This window comes from Daktulosphaira vitifoliae, unplaced genomic scaffold (genome assembly GCF_025091365.1).
Source record: "Daktulosphaira vitifoliae isolate Bord-2020 unplaced genomic scaffold, ASM2509136v1 Scaffold_2, whole genome shotgun sequence".
NCBI classification, from domain to species: Eukaryota; Metazoa; Arthropoda; class Insecta; order Hemiptera; family Phylloxeridae; genus Daktulosphaira; species Daktulosphaira vitifoliae.
This window is the reverse complement of record NW_026099573.1, coordinates 37,165,303-37,176,959: the sequence shown is the minus strand read 5'-3', so window position 1 is coordinate 37,176,959 and position 11,657 is coordinate 37,165,303. Positions and strand designations below refer to the sequence as shown.

General features: G+C 23.9%; 1 protein-coding gene across 2 annotated transcripts in view; it reads right to left on the bottom strand.

The window, feature by feature from the left end:
• LOC126899199 (histidine decarboxylase) overlaps positions 1 to 7,028 on the bottom strand; it is a 38,470-nt gene extending 31,442 nt beyond the window's left edge. For both annotated transcript variants that reach the window (XM_050673792.1, XM_050673793.1), the window contains exon 1: positions 6,959 to 7,028. The gene's annotated coding sequence lies outside the window, so the exon portion shown is untranslated. The remainder of the gene's footprint in view (positions 1 to 6,958) is intronic.
• Positions 7,029 to 11,657: the final 4,629 nt, after the last annotated feature.

Sequence of the window (11,657 nt, the reverse complement as noted above, 5' to 3'; positions counted from 1 at the left end):
TTTTCAAAAATGAACATATCAATATAATTTTTTTTTTTATAGATGCATGATGTCTTTACCTATCATTTGGTATAATTTTTTTATAAATCTGACTTTTTACCTGCCTACAGGTGGGGATTCAAAATGACAACTATTTCACAAAAAATTCACTTTTTCAACTTAAATTTTGAAAGTGTTCCGGAAAGTCTGACACTTTTCTATATATATTAAATTAAAGCTAATGTAATCTACTTTATTATGTAAAAAAAAAATTTCGGACTTTATTTTTTCTTCACGGTGAAAATGGCTACCAAATGCTATTATTGTGTGAAAATTCTCAATTTTATTTTTTACATTTTTAACTTTATAAAGCTATAACTTATTGAAAAGTGTATTGATCAATATAATTTTTTTATGGGAAATACTATTTTTTAATAATTCCTTTTTCAATCGACATACTTTATCTTAATCAGGATATTAATAAGGAACTAGCAGTTTATGAAGCTTTTGGAATAATCCACCAATTTTTTAAAATAAAACAGTATCTAAAGATTTGCATCGAAGCGTTTTTTATGATAGTGATTTTAATCACTGTCAGATATCATTATACTTGATCCATCTATACCACGTCACCACTGTGCCGCGACCCCCCTGTGCTGGGTTTTTTATAACGGTAATAACTTGCACAATATTAGGATAAATGGACAAGCTATTTCCTTAATTAAATAATTTGTCAATGCATATGTCAGTTATATTTACATTTTGTAATTTAAAAAACTCAAGTTGATTCAATTCACTATAACTTTTTTTATGTTCAATTGTTACAAAAAGTTCTTTAACTTATTAATAGAAAGTGTTATGAGGATTTCAAAAATAGTATTTTTATGTCGGTTATAACTGTCATTAATAGAAAAATAACGAGAAGATCTCAACATTTCGAAATAACTTTTTTAATTTTTTATAATATTTAACTAAATTAATATTTAAGTTAAAAACAGCTAAATTATATTGTCCTATAAATTTTTTGACACTAAAGAAGATGAAGCGATTAGATTTCGAATATCATGTTTATTTTTTTAATTATATGACATACTTAATTTTATTTTATTTTTAATTACTCTAAAAAAAAAAATGTGTTCCAAACCAACTTTTACAACGATTTCAAATATGTAATTAGATTTTTTCTAGCTCTTTTAGTTTCTGAAATTAATCCCAATTATTAAAATTGTAATATTTTGTATAAAATTAATATCCCAAAGATATCTTTTAATACCTAATAATTGGCCTGTATTTTTTCAACTATTAGGTATGTATATGTCATCTAATTTTAATGATGACATTGGTGTATATTTGGGAATTATTAAGTACACACGGTAAAAACTAAATAGTTGGGCTAATCCAAATTATGGTTAATATAGTAACAACCTAATAATATAATTAGAAGAACTATCTTATATAGATAAACCAACTATAAACTACATTTTTTTAGTTATTTAAACTGATATTATAGTTCGGCCAATTATATCAGATAGTTCTTTCAACTATACAGAGTGATTATTTTTCATAACCCACTCAATTACTTATCGAATGAATATAATTTGAACATCTTTTTTTTTTGGTTATTTTAAGTTACATATTATTCTTGAATTATTAACTATGTAATACTTTTTAAGTTTATTTTTTATGCCCAGTAAGGATGTCAATTTGTTTTTTTTAATGAGAACACATATTTTGAATTTAATGGAAAATGGCATTTAAATTTAAAATATAACTTTATTAGTTTATTAGATATAAACATTTAAAATTTCAAATTTTTGAGTTAATATACATGTATAATACACTAGGGATAATAAATACTGGTAGCTAATTGTTTTTTTAAGACGCGATATTCGCAGGTACATTGTTGTGAGTTTAGAAATACACTAACTGGCAATGTAGACACCCAAAAAGTGTCAAATAAAGTTGACACCCTTACAAGGCATAAGGAATGAACTTAAAAAGTATTACATAGTTAATAATTCAAGAATAATGTATAACTAAAGATAACCAAAAAAAAGAATGTTTAAATTATATTTATTCTGTATTTAATTGAGTGGGTTATGATAAAAAATCCACTCCGTATAATAATAAGTAAAACTATTATTTTTCTCATATTTTCAAATATCATAATTTTCAACAATTGTCATTTTTCGGGATATTTTCACTAATAAAAATCTGTTACGATATTTATAACTAGATAATTTTTGATTAATAACATAAGTTAAATTAAAGTTTGAATATAACTATAGATCAATTTTTTTTCTTTTATGGCAATGTTCTGAAAATCTTGATCCCCTTTTTAAAGATATTGAACTAAAGCATATGCAATGTGATTTAATTTAAAAAATTGCGTTGTCAATTTGTCTTCGATGTATTTTATCGAAAAATTAAAAATTAAATTTTTTATAAATGTAGAAGTTGAAGGCTCTAAAAGAAACAAAATGATGCGATATTTCAATAACTTGGCTCATAATGTATCTATAAGTTAATCATAAAACTTGTTTTGAAAAAATCAACTTCTTTTTAAAACTATATTGCTCAACTTTAGAGGTCTCGCGCCACGGGATAACCTTATCATATTAGTCTCAAATTTTACACAAATAATTTTTTGAGCATTAATATCAATTCATGGGTGCCACTATAAAAATTTATAAAATCAATTTTTTTTTTTTAACCATTTCAAAATTTATATAATTTGTCCTCACTGAAAAATCATGGTTTCCTAGATGCAAAAAAAGATGACGAATTTGTTTTTTTTTTTAAAGTCAACTGCGTAGTGAGGTTTTTAGTAAATGTTCTAAATATATCTACCGAATTTCAATGTTATACTTCAAATTAATTCAAAGGCAAAAATTGTCTTTGAAGAATTCGGAAATTCGTAAAATGGAAGCAAAGTGGAGATGAAAAATTATTTAGTTTACTATTGGTTGATATCTGACAGTGATTAAAATTATTGTCGTAAAACCTTTTGATGCAAATTGGAAATTAATTTATTATATCCACCAAAATTTACATTTATTTATTTATTTATCAATTTTAGAGGTTTCTTTATTTATAGAAAAAAATTCAACAGAACATTTTATTTTTAATAGAATAATATATTAAATAAGCTTTAATTATATATAGATTTTAATATGTCAGATGTCGAGAAGCATCTTCAAAAATTAAAAACAAGAAAGTTTTTGGAAATAATGTTGAAATTATTTACTTTGACAGACTATTTCACATAGTAATTTTTTTTTTTTATATTATAATCCACTTTAAAAGTTTTAATTTAATGTTAAAATTTGTCAGACGTTCCAAAAGATTTTTAAATATTTAGTTGATAAAAAAATATTGATTAAGTAGGGGTAGTTTCGTTCAAACCCTTCTTGTAATTATATTTAAAATTAGATTTACATAAAAAACATATTGCAAAAAAGGTATGGTTTCTAAAATTGCTAATATAGTTCTCATTTAGATATGACTATTTGTTAAAAAGTTATGGTAATTTTAAATTGTAGAATCTGAATTTAAATTTTTTACAGTTACCTAGTTTTGAGATATCTTAAAATATTACAAATAAGGGAGTTTTTTACCAATTTAATTTAATGAGAACTGAAAATTTTAATGGGCAGATAAAAAAAAACACATCATAGTAAGATCAATACCATTTTAGCTTCGCATCGAAACTAAGCATAATTTTAATTACAATATCAAGCAATTTTTTGTATAATAGAGTGAATTATAACGTGTGTCGATTAAATAAATGAAAAATATCATGACAATTAAAATATCAATAGTAATATAATGTATAGTATTTTAAGAGACTATTAAATGAGCCAACAAGTATAGTTAAGGGTTTTTTAAATTACAAACGATGATGTTCCGTCGTTTAGTAAAAACACTTCTAAGATTAGTTTTAGACAAACGATGTTAATTTGTTAAGTGCGAGTTGGTACCTTCACCTGGTACCTAGTCAATAAAATCTGATAATGAAACATATATAAAAAGGTATAATGACAAATAACATTCAATTACTATTTATGATTCTTATTTATTAAATGACGTTGAAATTGTTTTCTAAAGACATTTTATGAAATAAGAAAACAACTTAACTAATTGTTTGTTCAATGATTTTGTCAACCAATATTATATTATGATTCATTTTCTTTTTTGCTTACTTTAATGATTTTTTTTAGTCTTTAAACTCTGACAGTATAGCAGGTGGTTACGCAAATAATATAGACAGGCATAAGTTCAACTGTTTGTATGGAGAAACAAGTTATGTAATAGCTTTGAAACCCTTAGTATGATATCATATACACTCTAACAGCAGCGCTGACATTAAATTATTACCAATAGATTATTTGCCAATGAAATAAATATGTACAATTTTTTCATAAATCCACTTTAACTAGAAGACCATATTAATAACATAAATTTTATTTGAATCATTGGCGGATTTTCAACATCTTTCTGGAGGTATTAAATTCTAAAATTTACTTTTTATTTGTTTTCATTCTATATTGAAATAACATACTTGAAAATAAACGAATCATGGCGAAATAATATTTATTTATAAAATGTCTAATAACTTAGACATTTACATTACCGATGACATATACTTTGATCAGTACTTTGTATATTATTCTCATTTTTATATCTAGGGGGACGAAAAGTACGGTCCACAAATGACTAGTAATAAAAATAGCAGCACCCACTCATTACCACCAGTTTTTTCTTTAAATTGTTAATAAATGCTTAAATACTTGTTCAAAGCTGTTATTGACCAGTCATTTTCTGAATTAAGTTATTTTCTCTTTAATTTGCTAGTTTAATACATATGATGCCCTTTAAAAAAATTAAAGTTGATATACTTTTAAGTTATATGGGATGATTCTAAAAAATAATTATTAGTTGATAAATCAAGAAATATATGCACCTAAAAGAAATCAAACATTTTTTCCAATATTGTATTTATTTTGCAAATAATCGAACGGTTTATGGTAAACCAATCAGGTTGTACATATTTTTGAAAATCTAAACATTAATGAAGGTTATTAAAAAAAAAAAAAATGTCAGCAAAATAATAATTGGATTAAAAGTTTTTGGTTTTATAATATTTTTGTGATTTACCCTGTATGTATTCTCTAATTAAGAGGTAGCGACGTTTTGTTTTCTTAAGAAAATTTGGATGTGATGTACAATTTTTAGTTGGTTTATCGAGTAATTAAATAAAAATAAAAATTGATATGTAAAAATATTTAAAAAGGAAAATGGAATTTTAATAAGGTATACAAGTAATAATATTTTTTTCTTTTGATATGCTTTTTTTTTTATAAAAATCTAAGTTTTTTTTTATTTATCTAAAAATTCGATTGCTATGGCCCTTAGTTACAATATATTATGAATTTTGCTTGAAAATTAAAAGAAAATGTACTGAAGGTACAATTAAATATTTTTTACAATTGCTCAGAGTTTATTTGAATAGTGCTGGTTAGGGGCCGATTTTTTCTATTCTATTACAATAAATTTATACTGAATAAAAAAATAAGAATTTGTTTCAAGTATTCAGTAAGTTATTTTTAAACCCGATTTTAATATTTACGTGATATTAAGAACTGCAAAATTTATTTTAGTTATCATTATAATCGATTTTTTTATTATGTTGCATTAAAAAAAAAATTAAAATAATTGTGAAACTTGAAACTTTTTTAAATACAACTAAGAAACCATAAAAGAAACAAATGTGTAATACTATACAGATAATCAATAGTTTTAAGTTCATGACTTTATATCTCAGGTATATATTATATTGATTTGTACATGAAACATATCCATGAAAATACTTGTTTTTATTGGAAAATTTTCTGAAAATTAAGAAATTCTCAGATAACCAAGTTGCATAAAATTAGTAATTTATGACGAATCAATTTATTTGTTAATATTTATCATTAGACTTAAAATAATAAAACAAACAAATTTTATATCAACACTTTTGTTAGGTAATTAATGTCTTTCGTATAAAATATTAAATATTAAATAAAATATTGACGTTAGTTATAATAAAACGACTTATAAATTAAAATTTATATTTAACATTGTTATAAAGAAATTTGTTTTGCTTAAACTATAATCAAATTTGTTATTAACCATATTCTAAAAACTATTTTGGTAATTAACATTAATGTGTATTATTAATGAATATTTCGTATTAATGTACATGAAATTTAATAAAATATTATTTATCTTATATAAAATAGGACTAAATGTGATATTTGTATTTGGTAAACTTATTTATTAAATAAGTCCTGTAAAATTAAATAATTTAAAATAGTTATCCATATATTTATTTATGGAAAATTTTAACATGAAAAAGACCCTTTCGGAGATTTCAATTATCATGTTTGTAATATTTTTAAAAATAACGACATAACAATTATAATAAATTTATGTATTAAAATTTTTTTTATAAATTGTTTTATTTCTTAATTTATTATAAAGATAGATGAAATTAATTAGTATTATAATTAAGCTTGATTACGTAGTAATTAATTTGTAATGGAAAAAAACAAACAAAATTTTTTTATTTGAAAATTCATATCTATACCAGGGATGTTAAAAAACGTGTTTAAAAAAAATCTGTTTAAAACATATAAAAACAATTTAAAACGTCCCAAAAGACCAATATAAGTTTTGACATTTTTGGTGTTTTAAACAAGCAGTGTTTAAATCGTAACGACACTGATATATAATAGTATTTCATTAGTATTTAAAAAATGATGTACAGCATAATTTCACTAATTATGAAAAAAAGTGTATTTATGTTCACTGCATAAAGAAACTTGTAACTGTTATAAATAAGTGAAATAATTGCATATTAATGTGAAACTTGAATTAATGCCCTTAATATATGAGTATAGTATACATTTAAAAAAAAAAAAACTAATTTACTTACGTAAGTTGTTGATTTACAAGAATCTGACGAATGGACTTCTTTGGATCATACGATATAGAAGAATGTATTACACGAACATTCATGCTCTTCCATGTCTAAATTCAAGCGCATGCTTTTAATAGCGCGCCTGTTGACAGTATAGCTTAGAATTAAGACAATTGTTTTATATTTTTTAAGGGTTATTATAACTTATTAGTATTTGTTAAAGCCAATTATTTTGCAAGAATTTATCTATTATTTAACTTTTAGCTTTTGTTCGAAGAAGGAAGGTTTTAGTTTTACTATGATATGTTTTTTTGTGTATGTCACCACATTTTTAGCTCCTACTGGACCGACTTTTTTCAAAGATATGTCAAAAGATCATAAATTATATCTTAATGAAGACATTACATTAAAAAAATCTCTTGTTTTCCGTAAATGAGGAAAATCTACAGAAAAATTACGATTTTTAAATCGTTCAAAATTTCAACATTTTTATAACTTTTTTTTCTAGTAGTTCTGAGTACAGAACGACAAAGCAATAGATCATTCATCATATTAACATTGTAGAATATTATACTAGACTGGTTGGTTAAGTTCTTGTACATAATCACGTTACATGGTATCCGTGAACTGGCTTGCCGTTCCGTTGCCATTGTGCATATTATTAGATACCAACCAGAATGTACTTTATTACATCTCAGCAAAGAAGTATTGCGTTTATTATTTTTATATCTATTTGTCTTCGTTGTTCTAAACCCTCGGACTCTACAGCCTCGATAGAACCTCGTTGCTCACGACCAAATCCCCAAACATATCCAACCTTGGTCAAATTACCCATACATACTTACAAACAACCTTTTAACATATTTTTATTTTAAATTATAACATTATATTACACTAACATTTAAAAAAATGTATTCATCAACACAAATTATTTTTTATTATTATTGTAAATATACCCTTTAAATTTAAAATTTTTACAATTAACTTTTTTTTGATAATCTGACCCCTTCCCCATATTCAAGGGGTTCCAAACTTGAAACATGCGAATAAAAAGTAGATATATTTAAATTTTACTTTCGAAAATATTCCGGAAACCCATTGAATATGTTTTAAATTAAAGGTCAGGTAATGTGTTTCATTTTGAAAAATAATGATCTCTTGACTTGTCATCTATGTGTAAACTGACACTAAATTAAAAGAAAAAAGTTCGTGTAAAAATCACAAAAATCAGAATATTTAAATGAATTTTTATACAAGAAATTTTTTATTAATATAAATATTATATGTTTATATATTATTTTAAATTTACTTATAATTTTTTGAAGAAAAGAAAAGCCACATAAAATAAAACTTTATATTTATATATTATTACATACATGTTATCAGGACTGTATCTAGGGGGACACTGGGTGCACGTACTCTAAAGTAGTATTTTAATTGCGGCACTAAAATTTGAAGTAATATAAATTATATAGTTGAAGACATTCTTTTTTTCAGCTTATTTTATTTACCTGATCATTGCTTATTTTGTTTAAATATTTCATTTTATTTTTGTTGTTCGCCTTTCTTTTTAAACATGGTTTTTGATACACTCGTATTTTTGTTTATGTTTAACTTAATTTTCTTTATCAACAATTTAATTAAATTTTCTTTTAATCTGTAATATTTATTTTTATTTCACGAGTAGCTTATGTACTCGCCTGTATTTTATTTCCGTTCCTTAATTTAGACATGGGCCACGGTATGTTTTCTATATAAACAAAATATAATTTCAATTATTGTAGTTGTAGTTAATAAACCACAACACGAGGTGTTATAAAAATTTATATTTAATGACATATTAATCCAAATAAAATTATTAATTAACTTAAAATTAAATTCCACCAATGGTCCGATGATCATATCTGATAGGTGTGATACGTTGCCTAGGTGGTGGCAAATTTTTCTATCATAGCTAGTCGTTATGTAAGGCGCCAACCACGTTTTTGCTGCAGGTCAAAAAAAGCCAATATTAGGTACGTATACAGAATGATTTTTTTATCATAACCCACTCAATTAAATACAGAATAAATATAATTTAAACTTTCTTTTTTTTGGTTATCTTTAGTTACACATTATTCTTGAATTATTAACTATGTAATACTTTTTAAGTTCATCCATTATGCCTTGTAAATGGTGTCAACTTTATTTTTTTTAATGGGAAAATATATTTTGAATTTTATAATATGTTTGAGTTTTAATTTAATAGTAAATAGCATTTGAATTTTTAATATAACTTTATTAATTTATAAGATATAAACATTTTAAGTTTCAAATTTGTGAGTTAATATACAAGGGATTACAAATATAAGTAGTTAATTGGTTTTTTATGACGTCCCTGTCACAGCCACTGAGTGTTTATTGTCAATTATGACTATCAATAGATATACTTTTTGTATTGCTAGTTAGTATATTTATAAACTCACAACAATGTGCCTAATACCATTGATAATAAATTCTGTGTACCTGTGAATATCGACGTCATAAAAAACCAATTAGTTGACTCGTAATTTTTTGGGGAATTTTCACCATTTACGGGGAACGAGGTCAAAATTTTCAATTTTGAGGGTAATGTCTTCAACTAGATACGATTTGTGATCTTTTGACGTATCGTTAGGAAAGTCGTCCAGTGAGAGCTGAGAAAAAGTAGTGACAGACACAAAAAACCCAGCACAGGGGGGGTCGCGACATAGTTGGATCAAGTATAATGATATCTGACAGTGATTAAAATCACTATCAAAAAAAACGCTTCGATGCAAATCTTTAGATAGTGTTTAATTTTAAAAAATTGGTGTATTATTCCAAAAGCTATATGATCTGCTAGTTCCTTATTAAAATCGAGAATTTTCATACAATAATAGCATTTGGTAACCATTTTCACAATGAAGACAAAATAAAGTCCGAAATTTGTATTTTCCATAATAAAGCACATTACATTAGCTTTAATTTAAGATATATATAAAAATGTCAGACCTTCCGGAATATTTTCAAAATTTAAGTTGAAAAAGTTCATTTTTTGTGAAAAAGTTGTCATTTTAAATCCTCCCTTGTGGACAGGTCTAGGGTCAAATTTATAAAAAAAATATACCAAATGATAGGTAAAGACATCAAGCATCTATAAAAAAAAAATTATATTGATATGTTCATTTTTGAAAAAGTTATGGCAGTTTTAAGTAAAAAAAATTGAAAAAATTGATTAAATATACATCCATATTTCTTTAAATAATGATTTTGTAACGTGACAAAAGTATCTATTTATTTTTTATCTATTTGTATATATATACAGGGTGGCCCATCACTCACTAACAACTTAAATAACTTTTGATCCAGTTAATATTTTTAGTTGATTTTTTTTTTTAATAATAGTTATACGTTAGGTCTATAGCTATATCTCAATAATTAATTTTTTTACATTTTATTAAAAATATTAATTATTTTTAAATTTTAAATAAAATGTAAAAAAAAAATCTAAGATAGCTATTTTGTAGAGTAGAATTTAAGAAAAATTTTAGTAAAAAAATATCTTATTAATATTCAGTAGTAAATATTCTGTAGCGTTTTGAAGTTTGTAAAAATTTGAATTTTCATGTACTATTTTACGGTTATAAACATTGAAATACGTATTGAGAAAAGAACAGAAGAAAACGCTATCTTTTCAATATACTGTTGAATGAGAGTGATAAGTAATAATTGCCTTATCTAATTTCTTATCATGGTATTTATGCCAAGTTTGTAATGTATACACACTATCATCATATGTATACACAGTAATCATGAAAAGATAGCGTTTTCTTCTGTCCTTTTCTCAATACGTATTTCAATGTTTAATACCGTAAAATAGTACATGAAAATTCAAATTTTCACAAACTTCAAAACGCTACAGAATATTTACTACTGAATATTAATAAGATATTTTTTTACTAAAATTTTTCTTAAATTCTACTCTACAAAATAGCTATCTTAGATTTTTTTTTTACATTTTATTTAAAATTTAAAAATAATTAATATTTTTAATAAAATGTAAAAAAATTAATTATTGAGATATAGCTATAGACCTAACGTATAACTATTATTTAAAAAAAAAATCAACTAAAAATATTAACTGGATCAAAAGTTATTTAAGTTGTCAGTGAGTGGTGGGCCACTCTGTATATCATAAATTAAAGCTAATGTAATGTGCTTTATTATGGAAAAAAAAAATTTCGGACTTTATTTTATCTTCACGGTAAAAATGGCTATCGAATGCTATTTTTGTGTGAAAATTTTCGATTTTGTATTTTACATTTTTAATTTTATTATGCTATAACTTTTTGAAAAATGCATGGATCAGTACAATTTTTTCATGAGGAGTAGTATTTATATACATCTTTCATTTGACATACTGTTTTTTTAAATCCGACCATTTCCCTATATACGAGGGGGGTTCAAATCTAAAAAATGCATGTAGAAAGTAGAACTTTTTCAACTTAAATTTTGAAAGTGTTCCGGAAAGTCTGACACTTTTATATATATCTTAAATTAAAGCTAATGTAATATACTTTATTATGCAAAAAAAAAAATTTCGGACTTTATTTTATCTTCACGGTGAAAACAGACATCAAAGTTTATAAAAAAAATACGATTTTTGTAAAAAAATTCTTTTTTATATTTTTAACTTTATAATGCTATAACTTTT